Below are 19,448 nucleotides of genomic sequence, written 5' to 3'. Positions count from 1 at the left end.
TGATAGTCGGCTACAATAGATGGGTTGTCGTCGTGCAATTTGTATCAAGAAGTATACGTGAGGGGCAAGCATCGATGGTTCAGTGGTAGAATGCTCGCCTGCCACGCGGGCGGCCCGGGTTCGATTCCCGGTCGATGCATTTTAATCACCATTGCCCAAGACAGATTGGTAGAATCTACTCTATTGAGTTTAGTTTGCTGATATTCTTGCGCAGTACGTATAAGGACGGTACTTAGTGGTTAGTGGTGGTTGAAGCAATCTCTTTAAGCGGACTCTTTTTTTTTTGCCAGATTGGTTTAGATTACTTAATCTTCCTTTGATCATACCAATTGGCGAATAAACCATTTGTAGGACAGAGAGGTACAAGTTATATCCATCGCCAGACTCTGTGTTTGTATCGTGGAAACCCAAGATAGTTATCGGTTCAAACTCGTCGTGTTCCAACTGCTGTGGTAATCGACATTCAGACGCAAATGTTCCCCCTTTTGTAAACTCACTTGGTTCTATGCTCTCCCATTCCAAAAACTGTAGTCCCGTGTAGATCTAAAGTCACATTTTGATAAAAAGAAAAAAAAAAACAGCTGACTAAGATTCAAATTAAATTAGGATACATGTGTGTTGAGATAACAAGATATAGAAACAATGGTGATTAATGTTATTTGAACATTGTATCCGTTTTAAAAGCCTAAACATACCTTCAGAAGAAATATTTTTGCTTGATCTCGACGTGATTTGAACACGCAACCTCCTGATCTGGAGTCAGGCGCGCTACCGTTGCGCCACAAAATCTTGATTTTCGATGTAATTACTATCGTTATATTTTGGGAACTACGGTGTCTTTTATAAAGGAATAGATTCTGATGGTAAGATTGATTATCACACGAACACATTTAGTCTTTTGAAAGAGTCAGTCAGATTAGTCAGGTTATTTTTTTATATTTCCTTGGATCTTTTGATCGCCACAAGCCTTGATTTCCGTAATGAAAGCTAACAAGCTTAGGCATGATAGTCGGCTACAATAGATGGGTTGTCGTCGTGCAATTTGTATCAAGAAGTATACGTGAGGGGCAAGCATCGATGGTTCAGTGGTAGAATGCTCGCCTGCCACGCGGGCGGCCCGGGTTCGATTCCCGGTCGATGCATTTTAATCACCATTGCCCAAGACAGATTGGTAGAATCTACTCTATTGAGTTTAGTTTGCTGATATTCTTGCGCAGTACGTATAAGGACGGTACTTAGTGGTTAGTGGTGGTTGAAGCAATCTCTTTAAGCGGACTCTTTTTTGTTTGCCAGATTGGTTTAGATTACTTAATCTTCCTTTGATCATACCAATTGGCGAATAAACCATTTGTAGGACAGAGAGGTACAAGTTATATCCATCGCCAGACTCTGTGTTTGTATCGTGGAAACCCAAGATAGTTATCGGTTCAAACTCGTCGTGTTCCAACTGCTGTGGTAATCGACATTCAGACGCAAATGTTCCCCCTTTTGTAAACTCACTTGGTTCTATGCTCTCCCATTCCAAAAACTGTAGTCCCGTGTAGATCTAAAGTCACATTTTGATAAAAAGAAAAAAAAAACAGCTGACTAAGATTCAAATTGAATTAGGATACATGTGTGTTGAGATAACAAGATATAGAAACAATGGTGATTAATGTTATTTGAACATCGTATCCGTTTTAAAAGCCTAAACATACCTTCAGAAGAAATATTTTTGCTTGATCTCGACGTGATTTGAACACGCAACCTCCTGATCTGGAGTCAGACGCGCTACCGTTGCGCCACGAAAACTTGATTTTCGATGTAATTACTATCGTTATATTTTGGGAACTACGGTGTCTTTTATAAAGGAATAGATTCTGATGGTAAGATTGATTATCACACGAACACATTTAGTCTTTTGAAAGAGTCAGTCAGATTAGTCAGGTTATTTTTTTATATTTCCTTGGATCTTTTGATCGCCACAAGCCTTGATTTCCGTAATGAAAGCTAACAAGCTTAGGCATGATAGTCGGCTACAATAGATGGGTTGTCGTCGTGCAATTTGTATCAAGAAGTATACGTGAGGGGCAAGCATCGATGGTTCAGTGGTAGAATGCTCGCCTGCCACGCGGGCGGCCCGGGTTCGATTCCCGGTCGATGCATTTTAATCACCATTGCCCAAGACAGATTGGTAGAATCTACTCTATTGAGTTTAGTTTGCTGATATTCTTGCGCAGTACGTATAAGGACGGTACTTAGTGGTTAGTGGTGGTTGAAGCAATCTCTTTAAGCGGACTCTTTTTTGTTTGCCAGATTGGTTTAGATTACTTAATCTTCCTTTGATCATACCAATTGGCGAATAAACCATTTGTAGGACAGAGAGGTACAAGTTATATCCATCGCCAGACTCTGTGTTTGTATCGTGGAAACCCAAGATAGTTATCGGTTCAAACTCGTCGTGTTCCAACTGCTGTGGTAATCGACATTCAGACGCAAATGTTCCCCCTTTTGTAAACTCACTTGGTTCTATGCTCTCCCATTCCAAAAACTGTAGTCCCGTGTAGATCTAAAGTCACATTTTGATAAAAAGAAAAAAAAAAGCTGACTAAGATTCAAATTGAATTAGGATACATGTGTGTTGAGATAACAAGATATAGAAACAATGGTGATTAATGTTATTTGAACATTGTATCCGTTTTAAAAGCCTAAACATACCTTCAGAAGAAATATTTTTGCTTGATCTCGACGTGATTTGAACACGCAACCTCCTGATCTGGAGTCAGGCGCGCTACCGTTGCGCCACGAAATCTTGATTTTCGATGTAATTACTATCGTTATATTTTGGGAACTACGGTGTCTTTTATAAAGGAATAGATTCTGATGGTAAGATTGATTATCACACGAACACATTTAGTCTTTTGAAAGAGTCAGTCAGATTAGTCAGGTTATTTTTTTATATTTCCTTGGATCTTTTGATCGCCACAAGCCTTGATTTCCGTAATGAAAGCTAACAAGCTTAGGCATGATAGTCGGCTACAATAGATGGGTTGTCGTCGTGCAATTTGTATCAAGTAGTATATGTGAGGGGCAAGCATCGATGGTTCAGTGGTAGAATGCTCGCCTGCCACGCGGGCGGCCCGGGTTCGATTCCCGGTCGATGCATTTTAATCACCATTGCCCAAGACAGATTGGTAGAATCTACTCTATTGAGTTTAGTTTGCTGATATTCTTGCGCAGTACGTATAAGGACGGTACTTAGTGGTTAGTGGTGGTTGAAGCAATCTCTTTAAGCGGACTCTTTTTTGTTTGCCAGATTGGTTTAGATTACTTAATCTTCCTTTGATCATACCAATTGGCGAATAAACCATTTGTAGGACAGAGAGGTACAAGTTATATCCATCGCCAGACTCTGTGTTTGTATCGTGGAAACCCAAGATAGTTATCGGTTCAAACTCGTCGTGTTCCAACTGCTGTGGTAATCGACATTCAGACGCAAATGTTCCCCCTTTTGTAAACTCACTTGGTTCTATGCTCTCCCATTCCAAAAACTGTAGTCCCGTGTAGATCTAAAGTCACATTTTGATAAAAAGAAAAAAAAACAGCTGACTAAGATTCAAATTGAATTAGGATACATGTGTGTTGAGATAACAAGATATAGAAACAATGGTGATTAATGTTATTTGAACATTGTATCCGTTTTAAAAGCCTAAACATACCTTCAGAAGAAGTATTTTTGCTTGATCTCGACGTGATTTGAACACGCAACCTCCTGATCTGGAGTCAGGCGCGCTACCGTTGCGCCACGAAAACTTGATTTTCGATGTAATTACTATCGTTATATTTTGGGAACTACGGTGTCTTTTATAAAGGAATAGATTCTGATGGTAAGATTGATTATCACACGAACACATTTAGTCTTTTGAAAGAGTCAGTCAGATTAGTCAGGTTATTTTTTTATATTTCCTTGGATCTTTTGATCGCCACAAGCCTTGATTTCCGTAATGAAAGCTAACAAGCTTAGGCATGATAGTCGGCTACAATAGATGGGTTGTCGTCGTGCAATTTGTATCAAGAAGTATACGTGAGGGGCAAGCATCGATGGTTCAGTGGTAGAATGCTCGCCTGCCACGCGGGCGGCCCGAGTTCGATTCCCGGTCGATGCATTTTAATCACCATTGCCCAAGACAGATTGGTAGAATCTACTCTATTGAGTTTAGTTTGCTGATATTCTTGCGCAGTACGTATAAGGACGGTACTTAGTGGTTAGTGGTGGTTGAAGCAATCTCTTTAAGCGGACTCTTTCTTGTTTGCCAGATTGGTTTAGATTACTTAATCTTCCTTTGATCATACCAATTGGCGAATAAACCATTTGTAGGACAGAGAGGTACAAGTTATATCCATCGCCAGACTCTGTGTTTGTATCGTGGAAACCCAAGATAGTTATCGGTTCAAACTCGTCGTGTTCCAACTGCTGTGGTAATCGACATTCAGACGCAAATGTTCCCCCTTTTGTAAACTCACTTGGTTCTATGCTCTCCCATTCCAAAAACTGTAGTCCCGTGTAGATCTAAAGTCACATTTTGATAAAAAGAAAAAAAAAAGCTGACTAAGATTCAAATTGAATTAGGATACATGTGTGTTGAGATAACAAGATATAGAAACAATGGTGATTAATGTTATTTGAACATTGTATCCGTTTTAAAAGCCTAAACATACCTTCAGAAGAAATATTTTTGCTTGATCTCGACGTGATTTGAACACGCAACCTCCTGATCTGGAGTCAGGCGCGCTACCGTTGCGCCACGAAATCTTGATTTTCGATGTAATTACTATCGTTATATTTTGGGAACTACGGTGTCTTTTATAAAGGAATAGATTCTGATGGTAAGATTGATTATCACACGAACACATTTAGTCTTTTGAAAGAGTCAGTCAGATTAGTCAGGTTATTTTTTTATATTTCCTTGGATCTTTTGATCGCCACAAGCCTTGATTTCCGTAATGAAAGCTAACAAGCTTAGGCATGATAGTCGGCTACAATAGATGGGTTGTCGTCGTGCAATTTGTATCAAGAAGTATACGTGAGGGGCAAGCATCGATGGTTCAGTGGTAGAATGCTCGCCTGCCACGCGGGCGGCCCGGGTTCGATTCCCGGTCGATGCATTTTAATCACCATTGCCCAAGACAGATTGGTAGAATCTACTCTATTGAGTTTAGTTTGCTGATATTCTTGCGCAGTACGTATAAGGACGGTACTTAGTGGTTAGTGGTGGTTGAAGCAATCTCTTTAAGCGGACTCTTTTTTGTTTGCCAGATTGGTTTAGATTACTTAATCTTCCTTTGATCATACCAATTGGCGAATAAACCATTTGTAGGACAGAGAGGTACAAGTTATATCCATCGCCAGACTCTGTGTTTGTATCGTGGAAACCCAAGATAGTTATCGGTTCAAACTCGTCGTGTTCCAACTGCTGTGGTAATCGACATTCAGACGCAAATGTTCCCCCTTTTGTAAACTCACTTGGTTCTATGCTCTCCCATTCCAAAAACTGTAGTCCCGTGTAGATCTAAAGTCACATTTTGATAAAAAGAAAAAAAAAAGCTGACTAAGATTCAAATTGAATTAGGATACATGTGTGTTGAGATAACAAGATATAGAAACAATGGTGATTAATGTTATTTGAACATTGTATCCGTTTTAAAAGCCTAAACATACCTTCAGAAGAAATATTTTTGCTTGATCTCGACGTGATTTGAACACGCAACCTCCTGATCTGGAGTCAGGCGCGCTACCGTTGCGCCACGAAATCTTGATTTTCGATGTAATTACTATCGTTATATTTTGGGAACTACGGTGTCTTTTATAAAGGAATAGATTCTGATGGTAAGATTGATTATCACACGAACACATTTAGTCTTTTGAAAGAGTCAGTCAGATTAGTCAGGTTATTTTTTTATATTTCCTTGGATCTTTTGATCGCCACAAGCCTTGATTTCCGTAATGAAAGCTAACAAGCTTAGGCATGATAGTCGGCTACAATAGATGGGTTGTCGTCGTGCAATTTGTATCAAGAAGTATACGTGAGGGGCAAGCATCGATGGTTCAGTGGTAGAATGCTCGCCTGCCACGCGGGCGGCCCGGGTTCGATTCCCGGTCGATGCATTTTAATCACCATTGCCCAAGACAGATTGGTAGAATCTACTCTATTGAGTTTAGTTTGCTGATATTCTTGCGCAGTACGTATAAGGACGGTACTTAGTGGTTAGTGGTGGTTGAAGCAATCTCTTTAAGCGGACTCTTTTTTGTTTGCCAGATTGGTTTAGATTACTTAATCTTCCTTTGATCATACCAATTGGCGAATAAACCATTTGTAGGACAGAGAGGTACAAGTTATATCCATCGCCAGACTCTGTGTTTGTATCGTGGAAACCCAAGATAGTTATCGGTTCAAACTCGTCGTGTTCCAACTGCTGTGGTAATCGACATTCAGACGCAAATGTTCCCCCTTTTGTAAACTCACTTGGTTCTATGCTCTCCCATTCCAAAAACTGTAGTCCCGTGTAGATCTAAAGTCACATTTTGATAAAAAGAAAAAAAAACAGCTGACTAAGATTCAAATTGAATTAGGATACATGTGTGTTGAGATAACAAGATATAGAAACAATGGTGATTAATGTTATTTGAACATTGTATCCGTTTTAAAAGCCTAAACATACCTTCAGAAGAAATATTTTTGCTTGATCTCGACGTGATTTGAACACGCAACCTCCTGATCTGGAGTCAGGCGCGCTACCGTTGCGCCACGAAATCTTGATTTTCGATGTAATTACTATCGTTATATTTTGGGAACTACGGTGTCTTTTATAAAGGAATAGATTCTGATGGTAAGATTGATTATCACACGAACACATTTAGTCTTTTGAAAGAGTCAGTCAGATTAGTCAGGTTATTTTTTTATATTTCCTTGGATCTTTTGATCGCCACAAGCCTTGATTTCCGTAATGAAAGCTAACAAGCTTAGGCATGATAGTCGGCTACAATAGATGGGTTGTCGTCGTGCAATTTGTATCAAGAAGTATACGTGAGGGGCAAGCATCGATGGTTCAGTGGTAGAATGCTCGCCTGCCACGCGGGCGGCCCGGGTTCGATTCCCGGTCGATGCATTTTAATCACCATTGCCCAAGACAGATTGGTAGAATCTACTCTATTGAGTTTAGTTTGCTGATATTCTTGCGCAGTACGTATAAGGACGGTACTTAGTGGTTAGTGGTGGTTGAAGCAATCTCTTTAAGCGGACTCTTTTTTGTTTGCCAGATTGGTTTAGATTACTTAATCTTCCTTTGATCATACCAATTGGCGAATAAACCATTTGTAGGACAGAGAGGTACAAGTTATATCCATCGCCAGACTCTGTGTTTGTATCGTGGAAACCCAAGATAGTTATCGGTTCAAACTCGTCGTGTTCCAACTGCTGTGGTAATCGACATTCAGACGCAAATGTTCCCCCTTTTGTAAACTCACTTGGTTCTATGCTCTCCCATTCCAAAAACTGTAGTCCCGTGTAGATCTAAAGTCACATTTTGATAAAAAGAAAAAAAAACAGCTGACTAAGATTCAAATTGAATTAGGATACATGTGTGTTGAGATAACAAGATATAGAAACAATGGTGATTAATGTTATTTGAACATTGTATCCGTTTTAAAAGCCTAAACATACCTTCAGAAGAAATATTTTTGCTTGATCTCGACGTGATTTGAACACGCAACCTCCTGATCTGGAGTCAGGCGCGCTACCGTTGCGCCACGAAAACTTGATTTTCGATGTAATTACTATCGTTATATTTTGGGAACTACGGTGTCTTTTATAAAGGAATAGATTCTGATGGTAAGATTGATTATCACACGAACACATTTAGTCTTTTGAAAGAGTCAGTCAGATTAGTCAGGTTATTTTTTTATATTTCCTTGGATCTTTTGATCGCCACAAGCCTTGATTTCCGTAATGAAAGCTAACAAGCTTAGGCATGATAGTCGGCTACAATAGATGGGTTGTCGTCGTGCAATTTGTATCAAGAAGTATACGTGAGGGGCAAGCATCGATGGTTCAGTGGTAGAATGCTCGCCTGCCACGCGGGCGGCCCGGGTTCGATTCCCGGTCGATGCATTTTAATCACCATTGCCCAAGACAGATTGGTAGAATCTACTCTATTGAGTTTAGTTTGCTGATATTCTTGCGCAGTACGTATAAGGACGGTACTTAGTGGTTAGTGGTGGTTGAAGCAATCTCTTTAAGCGGACTCTTTTTTGTTTGCCAGATTGGTTTAGATTACTTAATCTTCCTTTGATCATACCAATTGGCGAATAAACCATTTGTAGGACAGAGAGGTACAAGTTATATCCATCGCCAGACTCTGTGTTTGTATCGTGGAAACCCAAGATAGTTATCGGTTCAAACTCGTCGTGTTCCAACTGCTGTGGTAATCGACATTCAGACGCAAATGTTCCCCCTTTTGTAAACTCACTTGGTTCTATGCTCTCCCATTCCAAAAACTGTAGTCCCGTGTAGATCTAAAGTCACATTTTGATAAAAAGAAAAAAAAAAGCTGACTAAGATTCAAATTGAATTAGGATACATGTGTGTTGAGATAACAAGATATAGAAACAATGGTGATTAATGTTATTTGAACATTGTATCCGTTTTAAAAGCCTAAACATACCTTCAGAAGAAATATTTTTGCTTGATCTCGACGTGATTTGAACACGCAACCTCCTGATCTGGAGTCAGGCGCGCTACCGTTGCGCCACGAAATCTTGATTTTCGATGTAATTACTATCGTTATATTTTGGGAACTACGGTGTCTTTTATAAAGGAATAGATTCTGATGGTAAGATTGATTATCACACGAACACATTTAGTCTTTTGAAAGAGTCAGTCAGATTAGTCAGGTTATTTTTTTATATTTCCTTGGATCTTTTGATCGCCACAAGCCTTGATTTCCGTAATGAAAGCTAACAAGCTTAGGCATGATAGTCGGCTACAATAGATGGGTTGTCGTCGTGCAATTTGTATCAAGAAGTATACGTGAGGGGCAAGCATCGATGGTTCAGTGGTAGAATGCTCGCCTGCCACGCGGGCGGCCCGGGTTCGATTCCCGGTCGATGCATTTTAATCACCATTGCCCAAGACAGATTGGTAGAATCTACTCTATTGAGTTTAGTTTGCTGATATTCTTGCGCAGTACGTATAAGGACGGTACTTAGTGGTTAGTGGTGGTTGAAGCAATCTCTTTAAGCGGACTCTTTTTTGTTTGCCAGATTGGTTTAGATTACTTAATCTTCCTTTGATCATACCAATTGGCGAATAAACCATTTGTAGGACAGAGAGGTACAAGTTATATCCATCGCCAGACTCTGTGTTTGTATCGTGGAAACCCAAGATAGTTATCGGTTCAAACTCGTCGTGTTCCAACTGCTGTGGTAATCGACATTCAGACGCAAATGTTCCCCCTTTTGTAAACTCACTTGGTTCTATGCTCTCCCATTCCAAAAACTGTAGTCCCGTGTAGATCTAAAGTCACATTTTGATAAAAAGAAAAAAAAACAGCTGACTAAGATTCAAATTGAATTAGGATACATGTGTGTTGAGATAACAAGATATAGAAACAATGGTGATTAATGTTATTTGAACATTGTATCCGTTTTAAAAGCCTAAACATACCTTCAGAAGAAATATTTTTGCTTGATCTCGACGTGATTTGAACACGCAACCTCCTGATCTGGAGTCAGGCGCGCTACCGTTGCGCCACGAAAACTTGATTTTCGATGTAATTACTATCGTTATATTTTGGGAACTACGGTGTCTTTTATAAAGGAATAGATTCTGATGGTAAGATTGATTATCACACGAACACATTTAGTCTTTTGAAAGAGTCAGTCAGATTAGTCAGGTTATTTTTTTATATTTCCTTGGATCTTTTGATCGCCACAAGCCTTGATTTCCGTAATGAAAGCTAACAAGCTTAGGCATGATAGTCGGCTACAATAGATGGGTTGTCGTCGTGCAATTTGTATCAAGAAGTATACGTGAGGGGCAAGCATCGATGGTTCAGTGGTAGAATGCTCGCCTGCCACGCGGGCGGCCCGGGTTCGATTCCCGGTCGATGCATTTTAATCACCATTGCCCAAGACAGATTGGTAGAATCTACTCTATTGAGTTTAGTTTGCTGATATTCTTGCGCAGTACGTATAAGGACGGTACTTAGTGGTTAGTGGTGGTTGAAGCAATCTCTTTAAGCGGACTCTTTTTTGTTTGCCAGATTGGTTTAGATTACTTAATCTTCCTTTGATCATACCAATTGGCGAATAAACCATTTGTAGGACAGAGAGGTACAAGTTATATCCATCGCCAGACTCTGTGTTTGTATCGTGGAAACCCAAGATAGTTATCGGTTCAAACTCGTCGTGTTCCAACTGCTGTGGTAATCGACATTCAGACGCAAATGTTCCCCCTTTTGTAAACTCACTTGGTTCTATGCTCTCCCATTCCAAAAACTGTAGTCCCGTGTAGATCTAAAGTCACATTTTGATAAAAAGAAAAAAAAAAGCTGACTAAGATTCAAATTGAATTAGGATACATGTGTGTTGAGATAACAAGATATAGAAACAATGGTGATTAATGTTATTTGAACATTGTATCCGTTTTAAAAGCCTAAACATACCTTCAGAAGAAATATTTTTGCTTGATCTCGACGTGATTTGAACACGCAACCTCCTGATCTGGAGTCAGGCGCGCTACCGTTGCGCCACGAAATCTTGATTTTCGATGTAATTACTATCGTTATATTTTGGGAACTACGGTGTCTTTTATAAAGGAATAGATTCTGATGGTAAGATTGATTATCACACGAACACATTTAGTCTTTTGAAAGAGTCAGTCAGATTAGTCAGGTTATTTTTTTATATTTCCTTGGATCTTTTGATCGCCACAAGCCTTGATTTCCGTAATGAAAGCTAACAAGCTTAGGCATGATAGTCGGCTACAATAGATGGGTTGTCGTCGTGCAATTTGTATCAAGAAGTATACGTGAGGGGCAAGCATCGATGGTTCAGTGGTAGAATGCTCGCCTGCCACGCGGGCGGCCCGGGTTCGATTCCCGGTCGATGCATTTTAATCACCATTGCCCAAGACAGATTGGTAGAATCTACTCTATTGAGTTTAGTTTGCTGATATTCTTGCGCAGTACGTATAAGGACGGTACTTAGTGGTTAGTGGTGGTTGAAGCAATCTCTTTAAGCGGACTCTTTTTTGTTTGCCAGATTGGTTTAGATTACTTAATCTTCCTTTGATCATACCAATTGGCGAATAAACCATTTGTAGGACAGAGAGGTACAAGTTATATCCATCGCCAGACTCTGTGTTTGTATCGTGGAAACCCAAGATAGTTATCGGTTCAAACTCGTCGTGTTCCAACTGCTGTGGTAATCGACATTCAGACGCAAATGTTCCCCCTTTTGTAAACTCACTTGGTTCTATGCTCTCCCATTCCAAAAACTGTAGTCCCGTGTAGATCTAAAGTCACATTTTGATAAAAAGAAAAAAAAACAGCTGACTAAGATTCAAATTGAATTAGGATACATGTGTGTTGAGATAACAAGATATAGAAACAATGGTGATTAATGTTATTTGAACATTGTATCCGTTTTAAAAGCCTAAACATACCTTCAGAAGAAATATTTTTGCTTGATCTCGACGTGATTTGAACACGCAACCTCCTGATCTGGAGTCAGGCGCGCTACCGTTGCGCCACGAAATCTTGATTTTCGATGTAATTACTATCGTTATATTTTGGGAACTACGGTGTCTTTTATAAAGGAATAGATTCTGATGGTAAGATTGATTATCACACGAACACATTTAGTCTTTTGAAAGAGTCAGTCAGATTAGTCAGGTTATTTTTTTATATTTCCTTGGATCTTTTGATCGCCACAAGCCTTGATTTCCGTAATGAAAGCTAACAAGCTTAGGCATGATAGTCGGCTACAATAGATGGGTTGTCGTCGTGCAATTTGTATCAAGAAGTATACGTGAGGGGCAAGCATCGATGGTTCAGTGGTAGAATGCTCGCCTGCCACGCGGGCGGCCCGGGTTCGATTCCCGGTCGATGCATTTTAATCACCATTGCCCAAGACAGATTGGTAGAATCTACTCTATTGAGTTTAGTTTGCTGATATTCTTGCGCAGTACGTATAAGGACGGTACTTAGTGGTTAGTGGTGGTTGAAGCAATCTCTTTAAGCGGACTCTTTTTTGTTTGCCAGATTGGTTTAGATTACTTAATCTCCCTTTGATCATACCAATTGGCGAATAAACCATTTGTAGGACAGAGAGGTACAAGTTATATCCATCGCCAGACTCTGTGTTTGTATCGTGGAAACCCAAGATAGTTATCGGTTCAAACTCGTCGTGTTCCAACTGCTGTGGTAATCGACATTCAGACGCAAATGTTCCCCCTTTTGTAAACTCACTTGGTTCTGTGCTCTCCCATTCCAAAAACTGTAGTCCCGTGTAGATCTAAAGTCACATTTTGATAAAAAGAAAAAAAAACAGCTGACTAAGATTCAAATTGAATTAGAATACATGTGTGTTGAGATAACAAGATATAGAAACAATGGTGATTAATGTTATTTGAACATTGTATCCGTTTTAAAAGCCTAAACATACCTTCAGAAGAAATATTTTTGCTTGATCTCGACGTGATTTGAACACGCAACCTCCTGATCTGGAGTCAGGCGCGCTACCGTTGCGCCACGAAATCTTGATTTTCGATGTAATTACTAACGTTATATTTTGGGAACTACGGTGTCTTTTATAAAGGAATAGATTCTGATGGTAAGATTGATTATCACACGAACACATTTAGTCTTTTGAAAGAGTCAGTCAGATTAGTCAGGTTATTTTTTTATATTTCCTTGGATCTTTTGATCGCCACAAGCCTTGATTTCCGTAATGAAAGCTAACAAGCTTAGGCATGATAGTCGGCTACAATAGATGGGTTGTCGTCGTGCAATTTGTATCAAGAAGTATACGTGAGGGGCAAGCATCGATGGTTCAGTGGTAGAATGCTCGCCTGCCACGCGGGCGGCCCGGGTTCGATTCCCGGTCGATGCATTTTAATCACCATTGCCCAAGACAGATTGGTAGAATCTACTCTATTGAGTTTAGTTTGCTGATATTCTTGCGCAGTACGTATAAGGACGGTACTTAGTGGTTAGTGGTGGTTGAAGCAATCTCTTTAAGCGGACTCTTTTTTGTTTGCCAGATTGGTTTAGATTACTTAATCTTCCTTTGATCATACCAATTGGCGAATAAACCATTTGTAGGACAGAGAGGTACAAGTTATATCCATCGCCAGACTCTGTGTTTGTATCGTGGAAACCCAAGATAGTTATCGGTTCAAACTCGTCGTGTTCCAACTGCTGTGGTAATCGACATTCAGACGCAAATGTTCCCCCTTTTGTAAACTCACTTGGTTCTATGCTCTCCCATTCCAAAAACTGTAGTCCCGTGTAGATCTAAAGTCACATTTTGATAAAAAGAAAAAAAAAAAACAGCTGACTAAGATTCAAATTGAATTAGGATACATGTGTGTTGAGATAACAAGATATAGAAACAATGGTGATTAATGTTATTTGAACATTGTATCCGTTTTAAAAGCCTAAACATACCTTCAGAAAAAATATTTTTGCTTGATCTCGACGTGATTTGAACACGCAACCTCCTGATCTGGAGTCAGGCGCGCTACCGTTGCGCCACGAAATCTTGATTTTCGATGTAATTACTATTATATCGATTTATATTTTGGGAACTACGGTGTCTTTTATAAAGGAATAGATTCTGATGGTAAGATTGATTATCACACGAACACATTTAGTCTTTTGAAAGAGTCAGTCAGATTAGTCAGGTTTTTTTTTTATATTTCCTTGGATCTTTTGATCGCCACAAGCCTTGATTTCCGTAATGAAAGCTAACAAGCTTAGGCATGATAGTCGGCTACAATAGATGGGTTGTCGTCGTGCAATTTGTATCAAGAAGTATACGTGAGGGGCAAGCATCGATGGTTCAGTGGTAGAATGCTCGCCTGCCACGCGGGCGGCCCGGGTTCGATTCCCGGTCGATGCATTTTAATCACCATTGCCCAAGACAGATTGGTAGAATCTACTCTATTGAGTTTAGTTTGCTGATATTCTTGCGCAGTACGTATAAGGACGGTACTTAGTGGTTAGTGGTGGTTGAAGCAATCTCTTTAAGCGGACTCTTTTTTGTTTGCCAGATTGGTTTAGATTACTTAATCTTCCTTTGATCATACCAATTGGCGAATAAACCATTTGTAGGACAGAGAGGTACAAGTTATATCCATCGCCAGACTCTGTGTTTGTATCGTGGAAACCCAAGATAGTTATCGGTTCAAACTCGTCGTGTTCCAACTGCTGTGGTAATCGACATTCAGACGCAAATGTTCCCCCTTTTGTAAACTCACTTGGTTCTATGCTCTCCCATTCCAAAAACTGTAGTCCCGTGTAGATCTAAAGTCACATTTTGATAAAAAGAAAAAAAAACAGCTGACTAAGATTCAAATTGAATTAGGATACATGTGTGTTGAGATAACAAGATATAGAAACAATGGTGATTAATGTTATTTGAACATTGTATCCGTTTTAAAAGCCTAAACATACCTTCAGAAGAAATATTTTTGCTTGATCTCGACGTGATTTGAACACGCAACCTCCTGATCTGGAGTCAGGCGCGCTACCGTTGCGCCACGAAATCTTGATTTTCGATGTAATTACTATCGTTATATTTTGGGAACTACGGTGTCTTTTATAAAGGAATAGATTCTGATGGTAAGATTGATTATCACACGAACACATTTAGTCTTTTGAAAGAGTCAGTCAGATTAGTCAGGTTATTTTTTTATATTTCCTTGGATCTTTTGATCGCCACAAGCCTTGATTTCCGTAATGAAAGCTAACAAGCCTAGGCATGATAGTCGGCTACAATAGATGGGTTGTCGTCGTGCAATTTGTATCAAGAAGTATAACTGAGGGGCAAGCATCGATGGTTCAGTGGTAGAATGCTCGCCTGCCACGCGGGCGGCCCGGGTTCGATTCCCGGTCGATGCATTTTAATCACCATTGCCCAAGACAGATTGGTAGAATCTACTCTATTGAGTTTAGTTTGCTGATATTCTTGCGCAGTACGTATAAGGACGGTACTTAGTGGTTAGTGGTGGTTGAAGCAATCTCTTTAAGCGGACTCTTTTTTGTTTGCCAGATTGGTTTAGATTACTTAATCTTCCTTTGATCATACCAATTGGCGAATAAACCATTTGTAGGACAGAGAGGTACAAGTTATATCCATCGCCAGACTCTGTGTTTGTATAGTGGAAACCCAAGATAGTTATCGGTTCAAACTCGTCGTGTTCCAACTGCTGTGGTAATCGACATTCAGACGCAAATGTTCCCCCTTTTGTAAACTCACTTGGTTCTATGCTCTCCCATTCCAAAAACTGTAGTCCCGTGTAGATCTAAAGTCACATTTTGATAAAAAGAAAAAAAAACAGCTGACTAAGATTCAAATTGAATTAGGATACATGTGTGTTGAGATAACAAGATATAGAAACAATGGTGATTAATGTTATTTGAACATTGTATCCGTTTTAAAAGCCTAAACATACCTTCAGAAGAAATATTTTTGCTTGATCTCGACGTGATTTGAACACGCAACCTCCTGATCTGGAGTCAGGCGCGCTACCGTTGCGCCACGAAATCTTGATTTCGATGTAATTACTATTATATCGATTTATATTTTGGGAACTACGGTGTCTTTTATAAAGGAATAGATTCTGATGGTAAGATTGATTATCACACGAACACATTTAGTCTTTTGAAAGAGTCAGTCAGATTAGTCAGGTTATTTTTTTATATTTCCTTGGATCTTTTGATCGCCACAAGCCTTGATTTCCGTAATGAAAGCTAACAAGCTTAGGCATGATAGTCGGCTACAATAGATGGGTTGTCGTCGTGCAATTTGTATCAAGAAGTATACGTGAGGGGCAAGCATCGATGGTTCAGTGGTAGAATGCTCGCCTGCCACGCGGGCGGCCCGGGTTCGATTCCCGGTCGATGCATTTTAATCACCATTGCCCAAGACAGATTGGTAGAATCTACTCTATTGAGTTTAGTTTGCTGATATTCTTGCGCAGTACGTATAAGGACGGTACTTAGTGGTTAGTGGTGGTTGAAGCAATCTCTTTAAGCGGACTCTTTTTTGTTTGCCAGATTGGTTTAGATTACTTAATCTTCCTTTGATCATACCAATTGGCGAATAAACCATTTGTAGGACAGAGAGGTACAAGTTATATCCATCGCCAGACTCTGTGTTTGTATCGTGGAAACCCAAGATAGTTATCGGTTCAAACTCGTCGTGTTCCAACTGCTGTGGTAATCGACATTCAGACGCAAATGTTCCCCCTTTTGTAAACTCACTTGGTTCTATGCTCTCCCATTCCAAAAACTGTAGTCCCGTGTAGATCTAAAGTCACATTTTGATAAAAAGAAAAAAAAACAGCTGACTAAGATTCAAATTGAATTAGGATACATGTGTGTTGAGATAACAAGATATAGAAACAATGGTGATTAATGTTATTTGAACATTGTATCCGTTTTAAAAGCCTAAACATACCTTCAGAAGAAATATTTTTGCTTGATCTCGACGTGATTTGAACACGCAACCTCCTGATCTGGAGTCAGGCGCGCTACCGTTGCGCCACGAAATCTTGATTTTCGATGTAATTACTATCGTTATATTTTGGGAACTACGGTGTCTTTTATAAAGGAATAGATTCTGATGGTAAGATTGATTATCACACGAACACATTTAGTCTTTTGAAAGAGTCAGTCAGATTAGTCAGGTTATTTTTTTATATTTCCTTGGATCTTTTGATCGCCACAAGCCTTGATTTCCGTAATGAAAGCTAACAAGCTTAGGCATGATAGTCGGCTACAATAGATGGGTTGTCGTCGTGCAATTTGTATCAAGAAGTATACGTGATGGGCAAGCATCGATGGTTCAGTGGTAGAATGCTCGCCTGCCACGCGGGCGGCCCGGGTTCGATTCCCGGTAGATGCATTTTAATCACCATTGCCCAAGACAGATTGGTAGAATCTACTCTATTGAGTTTAGTTTGCTGATATTCTTGCGCAGTACGTATAAGGACGGTACTTAGTGGTTAGTGGTGGTTGAAGCAATCTCTTTAAGCGGACTCTTTTTTGTTTGCCAGATTGGTTTAGATTACTTAATCTTCCTTTGATCATACCAATTGGCGAATAAACCATTTGTAGGACAGAGAGGTACAAGTTATATCCATCGCCAGACTCTGTGTTTGTATCGTGGAAACCCAAGATAGTTATCGGTTCAAACTCGTCGTGTTCCAACTGCTGTGGTAATCGACATTCAGACGCAAATGTTCCCCCTTTTGTAAACTCACTTGGTTCTGTGCTCTCCCATTCCAAAAACTGTAGTCCCGTGTAGATCTAAAGTCACATTTTGATAAAAAGAAAAAAAAAACAGCTGACTAAGATTCAAATTGAATTAGGATACATGTGTGTTGAGATAACAAGATATAGAAACAATGGTGATTAATGTTATTTGAACATTGTATCCGTTTTAAAAGCCTAAACATACCTTCAGAAGAAATATTTTTGCTTGATCTCGACGTGATTTGAACACGCAACCTCCTGATCTGGAGTCAGGCGCGCTACCGTTGCGCCACGAAATCTTGATTTTCGATGTAATTACTATCGTTATATTTTGGGAACTACGGTGTCTTTTATAAAGGAATAGATTCTGATGGTAAGATTGATTATCACACGAACACATTTAGTCTTTTGAAAGAGTCAGTCAGATTAGTCAGGTTATTTTTTTATATTTCCTTGGATCTTTTGATCGCCACAAGCCTTGATTTCCGTAATGAAAGCTAACAAGCTTAGGCATGATAGTCGGCTACAATAGATGGGTTGTCGTCGTGCAATTTGTATCAAGAAGTATACGTGAGGGCCAAGCATCGATGGTTCAGTGGTAGAATGCTCGCCTGCCACGCGGGCGGCCCGGGTTCGATTCCCGGTCGATGCATTTTAATCACCATTGCCCAAGACAGATTGGTAGAATCTACTCTATTGAGTTTAGTTTGCTGATATTCTTGCGCAGTACGTATAAGGACGGTACTTAGTGGTTAGTGGTGGTTGAAGCAATCTCTTTAAGCGGACTCTTTTTTGTTTGCCAGATTGGTTTAGATTACTTAATCTTCCTTTGATCATACCAATTGGCGAAAAAACCATTTGTAGGACAGAGAGGTACAAGTTATATCCATCGCCAGACTCTGTGTTTGTATCGTGGAAACCCAAGATAGTTATCGGTTCAAACTCGTCGTGTTCCAACTGCTGTGGTAATCGACATTCAGACGCAAATGTTCCCCGTTTTGTAAACTCACTTGGTTCTATGCTCTCCCATTCCAAAAACTGTAGTCCCGTGTAGATCTAAAGTCACATTTTGATAAAAAGAAAAAAAAACAGCTGACTAAGATTCAAATTGAATTAGGATACATGTGTGTTGAGATAACAAGATATAGAAACAATGGTGATTAATGTTATTTGAACATTGTATCCGTTTTAAAAGCCTAAACATACCTTCAGAAGAAATATTTTTGCTTGATCTCGACGTGATTTGAACACGCAACCTCCTGATCTGGAGTCAGGCGCGCTACCGTTGCGCCACGAAATCTTGATTTTCGATGTAATTACTATCGTTATATTTTGGGAACTACGGTGTCTTTTATAAAGGAATAGATTCTGATGGTAAGATTGATTATCACACGAACACATTTAGTCTTTTGAAAGAGTCAGTCAGATTAGTCAGGTTATTTTTTTATATTTCCTTGGATCTTTTGATCGCCACAAGCCTTGATTTCCGTAATGAAAGCTAACAAGCTTAGGCATGATAGTCGGCTACAATAGATGGGTTGTCGTCGTGCAATTTGTATCAAGAAGTATACGTGATGGGCAAGCATCGATGGTTCAGTGGTAGAATGCTCGCCTGCCACGCGGGCGGCCCGGGTTCGATTCCCGGTTGATGCATTTTAATCACCATTGCCCAAGACAGATTGGTAGAATCTACTCTATTGAGTTTAGTTTGCTGATATTCTTGCGCAGTACGTATAAGGACGGTACTTAGTGGTTAGTGGTGGTTGAAGCAATCTCTTTAAGCGGACTCTTTTTTGTTTGCCAGATTGGTTTAGATTACTTAATCTTCCTTTGATCATACCAATTGGCGAATAAACCATTTGTAGGACAGAGAGGTACAAGTTATATCCATCGCCAGACTCTGTGTTTGTATCGTGGAAACCCAAGAT

General features: G+C 39.8%; 37 non-coding genes across 37 annotated transcripts; 18 read left to right on the top strand and 19 right to left on the bottom strand.

Annotated features, from left to right (window-relative positions):
• The first annotated feature begins 68 nt into the window (after positions 1–68).
• On the top strand, positions 69–139 carry Trnag-gcc. Its single transcript has one exon. It is a non-coding gene; the product is annotated as a tRNA-Gly (tRNA).
• A 578-nt stretch (positions 140–717) lies between these two features.
• On the bottom strand, positions 718–789 carry Trnaw-cca. The gene has a single exon. It is a non-coding gene; the product is annotated as a tRNA-Trp (tRNA).
• Positions 790–1,071: 282 nt separating this feature from the next.
• Trnag-gcc lies at positions 1,072–1,142 on the top strand. The gene has a single exon. It is a non-coding gene; the product is annotated as a tRNA-Gly (tRNA).
• Positions 1,143–1,719: 577 nt separating this feature from the next.
• On the bottom strand, positions 1,720–1,791 carry Trnaw-cca. The gene has a single exon. It is a non-coding gene; the product is annotated as a tRNA-Trp (tRNA).
• Positions 1,792–2,073: 282 nt separating this feature from the next.
• Trnag-gcc lies at positions 2,074–2,144 on the top strand. Its single transcript has one exon. It is a non-coding gene; the product is annotated as a tRNA-Gly (tRNA).
• Positions 2,145–2,719: 575 nt separating this feature from the next.
• On the bottom strand, positions 2,720–2,791 carry Trnaw-cca. Its single transcript has one exon. It is a non-coding gene; the product is annotated as a tRNA-Trp (tRNA).
• A 282-nt stretch (positions 2,792–3,073) lies between these two features.
• Trnag-gcc lies at positions 3,074–3,144 on the top strand. The gene has a single exon. It is a non-coding gene; the product is annotated as a tRNA-Gly (tRNA).
• A 576-nt stretch (positions 3,145–3,720) lies between these two features.
• Positions 3,721–3,792, bottom strand: Trnaw-cca. Its single transcript has one exon. It is a non-coding gene; the product is annotated as a tRNA-Trp (tRNA).
• Positions 3,793–4,720: 928 nt separating this feature from the next.
• Trnaw-cca lies at positions 4,721–4,792 on the bottom strand. The gene has a single exon. It is a non-coding gene; the product is annotated as a tRNA-Trp (tRNA).
• A 282-nt stretch (positions 4,793–5,074) lies between these two features.
• Positions 5,075–5,145, top strand: Trnag-gcc. The gene has a single exon. It is a non-coding gene; the product is annotated as a tRNA-Gly (tRNA).
• A 575-nt stretch (positions 5,146–5,720) lies between these two features.
• Positions 5,721–5,792, bottom strand: Trnaw-cca. The gene has a single exon. It is a non-coding gene; the product is annotated as a tRNA-Trp (tRNA).
• Positions 5,793–6,074: 282 nt separating this feature from the next.
• Positions 6,075–6,145, top strand: Trnag-gcc. Its single transcript has one exon. It is a non-coding gene; the product is annotated as a tRNA-Gly (tRNA).
• A 576-nt stretch (positions 6,146–6,721) lies between these two features.
• Trnaw-cca lies at positions 6,722–6,793 on the bottom strand. The gene has a single exon. It is a non-coding gene; the product is annotated as a tRNA-Trp (tRNA).
• Positions 6,794–7,075: 282 nt separating this feature from the next.
• Trnag-gcc lies at positions 7,076–7,146 on the top strand. Its single transcript has one exon. It is a non-coding gene; the product is annotated as a tRNA-Gly (tRNA).
• A 576-nt stretch (positions 7,147–7,722) lies between these two features.
• On the bottom strand, positions 7,723–7,794 carry Trnaw-cca. Its single transcript has one exon. It is a non-coding gene; the product is annotated as a tRNA-Trp (tRNA).
• A 282-nt stretch (positions 7,795–8,076) lies between these two features.
• On the top strand, positions 8,077–8,147 carry Trnag-gcc. Its single transcript has one exon. It is a non-coding gene; the product is annotated as a tRNA-Gly (tRNA).
• Positions 8,148–8,722: 575 nt separating this feature from the next.
• Trnaw-cca lies at positions 8,723–8,794 on the bottom strand. Its single transcript has one exon. It is a non-coding gene; the product is annotated as a tRNA-Trp (tRNA).
• Positions 8,795–9,076: 282 nt separating this feature from the next.
• Positions 9,077–9,147, top strand: Trnag-gcc. The gene has a single exon. It is a non-coding gene; the product is annotated as a tRNA-Gly (tRNA).
• A 576-nt stretch (positions 9,148–9,723) lies between these two features.
• Positions 9,724–9,795, bottom strand: Trnaw-cca. Its single transcript has one exon. It is a non-coding gene; the product is annotated as a tRNA-Trp (tRNA).
• A 282-nt stretch (positions 9,796–10,077) lies between these two features.
• Positions 10,078–10,148, top strand: Trnag-gcc. Its single transcript has one exon. It is a non-coding gene; the product is annotated as a tRNA-Gly (tRNA).
• A 575-nt stretch (positions 10,149–10,723) lies between these two features.
• Trnaw-cca lies at positions 10,724–10,795 on the bottom strand. Its single transcript has one exon. It is a non-coding gene; the product is annotated as a tRNA-Trp (tRNA).
• Positions 10,796–11,077: 282 nt separating this feature from the next.
• Trnag-gcc lies at positions 11,078–11,148 on the top strand. The gene has a single exon. It is a non-coding gene; the product is annotated as a tRNA-Gly (tRNA).
• Positions 11,149–11,724: 576 nt separating this feature from the next.
• Positions 11,725–11,796, bottom strand: Trnaw-cca. Its single transcript has one exon. It is a non-coding gene; the product is annotated as a tRNA-Trp (tRNA).
• Positions 11,797–12,078: 282 nt separating this feature from the next.
• Positions 12,079–12,149, top strand: Trnag-gcc. The gene has a single exon. It is a non-coding gene; the product is annotated as a tRNA-Gly (tRNA).
• Positions 12,150–12,725: 576 nt separating this feature from the next.
• Positions 12,726–12,797, bottom strand: Trnaw-cca. Its single transcript has one exon. It is a non-coding gene; the product is annotated as a tRNA-Trp (tRNA).
• A 282-nt stretch (positions 12,798–13,079) lies between these two features.
• On the top strand, positions 13,080–13,150 carry Trnag-gcc. The gene has a single exon. It is a non-coding gene; the product is annotated as a tRNA-Gly (tRNA).
• Positions 13,151–13,729: 579 nt separating this feature from the next.
• Positions 13,730–13,801, bottom strand: Trnaw-cca. Its single transcript has one exon. It is a non-coding gene; the product is annotated as a tRNA-Trp (tRNA).
• Positions 13,802–14,090: 289 nt separating this feature from the next.
• Positions 14,091–14,161, top strand: Trnag-gcc. The gene has a single exon. It is a non-coding gene; the product is annotated as a tRNA-Gly (tRNA).
• Positions 14,162–14,737: 576 nt separating this feature from the next.
• Trnaw-cca lies at positions 14,738–14,809 on the bottom strand. Its single transcript has one exon. It is a non-coding gene; the product is annotated as a tRNA-Trp (tRNA).
• A 282-nt stretch (positions 14,810–15,091) lies between these two features.
• Positions 15,092–15,162, top strand: Trnag-gcc. Its single transcript has one exon. It is a non-coding gene; the product is annotated as a tRNA-Gly (tRNA).
• Positions 15,163–15,738: 576 nt separating this feature from the next.
• On the bottom strand, positions 15,739–15,810 carry Trnaw-cca. Its single transcript has one exon. It is a non-coding gene; the product is annotated as a tRNA-Trp (tRNA).
• A 288-nt stretch (positions 15,811–16,098) lies between these two features.
• Trnag-gcc lies at positions 16,099–16,169 on the top strand. The gene has a single exon. It is a non-coding gene; the product is annotated as a tRNA-Gly (tRNA).
• A 576-nt stretch (positions 16,170–16,745) lies between these two features.
• Positions 16,746–16,817, bottom strand: Trnaw-cca. Its single transcript has one exon. It is a non-coding gene; the product is annotated as a tRNA-Trp (tRNA).
• Positions 16,818–17,747: 930 nt separating this feature from the next.
• Trnaw-cca lies at positions 17,748–17,819 on the bottom strand. Its single transcript has one exon. It is a non-coding gene; the product is annotated as a tRNA-Trp (tRNA).
• A 282-nt stretch (positions 17,820–18,101) lies between these two features.
• On the top strand, positions 18,102–18,172 carry Trnag-gcc. The gene has a single exon. It is a non-coding gene; the product is annotated as a tRNA-Gly (tRNA).
• A 576-nt stretch (positions 18,173–18,748) lies between these two features.
• On the bottom strand, positions 18,749–18,820 carry Trnaw-cca. The gene has a single exon. It is a non-coding gene; the product is annotated as a tRNA-Trp (tRNA).
• A 282-nt stretch (positions 18,821–19,102) lies between these two features.
• Trnag-gcc lies at positions 19,103–19,173 on the top strand. The gene has a single exon. It is a non-coding gene; the product is annotated as a tRNA-Gly (tRNA).
• Positions 19,174–19,448: the final 275 nt, after the last annotated feature.

This window comes from Daphnia pulicaria, chromosome 4 (genome assembly GCF_021234035.1).
Source record: "Daphnia pulicaria isolate SC F1-1A chromosome 4, SC_F0-13Bv2, whole genome shotgun sequence".
NCBI lineage: Eukaryota > Metazoa > Arthropoda > Branchiopoda > Diplostraca > Daphniidae > Daphnia > Daphnia pulicaria.
This window is presented reverse-complemented; position numbering and strand designations above follow the sequence as displayed.